Source organism: Panulirus ornatus, chromosome 20 (genome assembly GCF_036320965.1).
Source record: "Panulirus ornatus isolate Po-2019 chromosome 20, ASM3632096v1, whole genome shotgun sequence".
NCBI classification, from domain to species: Eukaryota; Metazoa; Arthropoda; class Malacostraca; order Decapoda; family Palinuridae; genus Panulirus; species Panulirus ornatus.
Window position 1 is genome coordinate 79,246,248 of NC_092243.1, and position 2,669 is coordinate 79,248,916.

Consider the following 2,669-nt stretch of genomic DNA (forward strand, 5'->3'; position numbering starts at 1 on the left):
CCCAAAACATTTTGGGAAAACCATTTTTTCTTCAACATACCCATTTTTTTTTTCCCAAAAGTTCTCGACTTCCAAACATTCTTAAAGGGCCCAAATTTTTTTCCCCCCCCCCCCACCTAAAATTCACTTCCCTCCAGGGTTCCTCCCGCCAGACCCCCCCCAGATATCAAAAAATTTTTACTTCCTCATTTTTCTCCTTCAAACTACCCCCCAAATTTATTTGACCCCAACCCAACTTACCTAATAATTTTGCTTTATTCAATTTACTCTTAACTTTCTTTTTCACACACTTTACCAAACTCAGTCCCCAGCTTTGCATTTTTTACATGAATCACCACCAGCGCTGTATCATCACGAACAACAACTGACCACCCCCCAAGCCTCTCATCCAAAAAGCCCAACTTGCCCCTTTCCCAAAAAATCCCATTACCCCCCAACAACCCCCATAAACAAATTAAAAAACCCAGGAGACATAACCCACCCCGCCGCAAACCAAATTTCACTGAAACCAATATTTTCCCTCCCTACACGTACACTGCCACACCTCGTAAAAACTTTCACTTTTTCTAACAATTTGCCTCCCAACCCATATATTCAAAAACCCTTCCAAAGCATCTCTATCAACTCTACAATCCCTTTTCTCCAGATCCATAAATCCACATCAAATCCATTTTTTTAAAAAATTCTAAAAATACATTTTTCAAAGCAAACACTGATCCACCACCCTCTCCCACTTCGAAACCACACTGCTCTTCCAATCTGATGCCTGTCAGGCCTTCACCCTCTCAAAAATACCCTCCCATATAATTACCAGGAAACTTCAACAAACTTATACCTCTGTAATTGAGCACTCCTCTTATCCCCTTTCCCTTTTTAAACAATGGCATATGAACATGAAAATCCTCAAAACCCCACCATGAACATACTAATTAAAAAACCTTCCAACCGTAAACAATAAGTCACCCCCTTTTTTTAAAAAAATTTCCCACTGAATACCACCAAAACCCTCTGTTTTCCCCGCTTCCTTCCGTAAAGCTTTTACAACCTCTTCTCTTTCCCAAATCTTTTTCCCCTAACCCTCTCACTTTGCACCCCCCCCCGACCAAAACACCCTAAAATTTCCCACCAATCATAAAAACCCCTTCACCCCCAACCCCCTTCTCACATCACCCTACTTGTTATCACCCCCTTTCCCTTCAATGAAGTTCCCATTTGCTCCCTTTTTCTTACGCATTTTTTTTACCCCTTTCAAAACCCTTTTTTTATTCTCCTAAAATTTAAGATACTCTCTACCCAATCTCATTTTCCCTCTTTTTCTCCTTTCACCTTTCTCTTGACCCCTTCCCCCTTTCTTTTTATACCTCTCCCACTCAAATTTCATTTTTTTTCCGCAAAAAATCGTCCAAATGCCTCTCTCTTTTTCCTAATAATCTTTCTTCTTCATCCCCAAAACTCACTAAAACCCTTTTTAATAACCCCCCTCCCCCCTTTTTCCCTGCCACAAGCATCTTTTGGGGCAACCCTTTAAAGTTTCCAAATACATCCCATTCCCCCCCCACTCCCCTTAACCCTTGTTTTCACCTTTTTTCCCATTTTTATTTTCTCTCCTTACTTTTCCCCACACAAGTTCCCCCCAAACCACTTACTCCACCACCCCCCTTCCCCCCAACATTTTCCCCTTCTTTTTTTGAAAACCCCCCCAAACTTTATTTCCTCCAAAGATAAGATCAACACCCCCAATTGCACCCCACACATTAACATCCAAAAAACTCTTTCGTGGGTTCAATTAAAAATAATCCAATAAGCTCTTGGCCACTCTCCACTTACAATATCTTAGTAATCCGCTTTTTTTAAACCCGGGATTCCAAACCATCCTTTTTCACAATAAATCACAAGCCTTTACCATTTCCATTTACAACCTGAACACCCCATGTACCCCCTTTTTCCCTCAAATGCCAAATACCCCTTTTCATTCAAATACCCATCACTATAACCGTCTTTGCATCAAAACCATAACACACTCTTACCTCCCAAAACACTTTGGGCCCTCAGCCCTTTTTTTTCATCCGGGGGATATGCACCAATAAACACCCACCCCTCCCATCAACTTTAGTTTTTAACCCATATAACCAGAATTTCTTTTTACATTATCACATACTCCCAAACTCCTGTTCAGGGGTATTTCTACTCCTTCCCCTTTCTCTTGTCCTCTCACTAACCCCCGACTTTTACCCCAGACACCCAAAACACTCTTCCCCTTTACCCTTGACTTCGTTTCCTAAGCCAAAAATCCCGTTCCTTTCCCCAAAAATACTACCTACTCTCCTTTTTTTCCACTTTTTTACATCCAACACATTTTGACCCCAAACTGAGCCTTCGAGGAGGATAGCACTCCTCCCCCCTTCGTTCCCCCTTTTTAAAAAATTAAAATACAAGAGGGAGGTTTTTCCCCCTTTCCGTCCCCTTTGTCCCCCCCTCGCCGGAAAAATCTGGAAGTATTTTTTCCCCCAAAAACCCCAGGGAAATATATATATATTAAAATATATAAATATATATAAATATAATATAAAAATATATATATATATATATAATATAATATATTATAAAAATATATATATATAAATTATAATAAATATAATAATAATATAATAAATATAAAAATAATAAAT